Source organism: Silene latifolia, chromosome Y, assembly GCF_048544455.1.
Source record: "Silene latifolia isolate original U9 population chromosome Y, ASM4854445v1, whole genome shotgun sequence".
Taxonomy (NCBI): domain Eukaryota; kingdom Viridiplantae; phylum Streptophyta; class Magnoliopsida; order Caryophyllales; family Caryophyllaceae; genus Silene; species Silene latifolia.
This window is the reverse complement of record NC_133538.1, coordinates 418888718-418889787: the sequence shown is the minus strand read 5'-3', so window position 1 is coordinate 418889787 and position 1070 is coordinate 418888718. Positions and strand designations below refer to the sequence as shown.

At 39.7% G+C, this 1070-nt stretch overlaps 1 non-coding gene across 1 annotated transcript; it reads left to right on the top strand.

The window, feature by feature from the left end:
- Window positions 1–261: 261 nt before the first annotated feature.
- On the top strand, window positions 262–365 carry LOC141635384 (small nucleolar RNA R71). Its single transcript, XR_012540077.1, has one exon. It is a non-coding gene; the product is annotated as a small nucleolar RNA R71 (small nucleolar RNA).
- Window positions 366–1070: the final 705 nt, after the last annotated feature.

Here is a 1070-nt window from a genome sequence, read left to right as displayed (position 1 = left end):
ATTTTATTATTTTATCCCGTCTCACCACATAATTCTCTAATTATAATTATAAATATCATTTTATAAAATGTAAAATACTCAAATATTATTTGTAAAACACATTTCCACCGCTGCCTAACTAATGCCTATGTCACTAAATAATGGGGTATTCAAGCCGCACTATTCATGCTATCAAAGTTGCCTCCGGATGCTGTTAATATTATATCTCTTAACATTGGTTTAAGGGTTTGAAATAATGTTTAGGTGATTATCAACTTGGGGATACCATGATGGGGGTAAGATGTAAGGGTCCCTAAAACGCTCCCATGCCTCACTCAAGGTTTCTAGATCCTTTTGTTCAAGGTTTGGATCTCATGTCTTATCCTTGCGGTCTTAGATGGAGGGTAGAATTTGTTAATGAACGCTTTAGAAAGACTAGCCCATGTAGTAAATATACCCTGTTCGTGAGAATTCAACAATTTTCTCGCATTGTCTTTCAAAGAGAAATGAAAGAGCATGAGTAATAATTGCTCTTATGTTATGCCATTGTGCTTGATTGTGCCAACTATGTCCTTAAACATGACCAAGTGGCCATGAGCATCTTCATTCCTTATGCCATGAAACATATCTTGTTGGAAGAAAGAGATCAAATGGTGGCGAAACGCAAAGGTATTTGGAGCAATTGCCCCATAATTGACGGCCGAACAAGACCGATTAGGGACCGACCTATTGTAATATCCCATGGGTTGATCTGTCATGCCTTCGTTTTCAAGGTGTTCTCTTGGGGAAATTGGAGAATTTGATGTATTTGGTGATCTCGGTGAATTGGTTTCGGAATGATGTGAATGTAAAGAGTGGGTTGGTAAATTGATTGGTGAAATATGAAGGTGGTGAGGTGGTGTTTCCTTGGGTTGGATTGATGGGAGTTTGGGTGGATGAAGAGGGTTGAGTGATTAGAGGCTCAATTGTGGAGGGTGGTGTATTTGGTGGGCTAACGAAAGGTGGAGATCTCGTTAGTACCAAAAGTGCTTATCTTCTTCTCGCCCGGAAAGTCTTCTCGATCTCAGGATCAAGAGGGAAGAGAGGTCCAA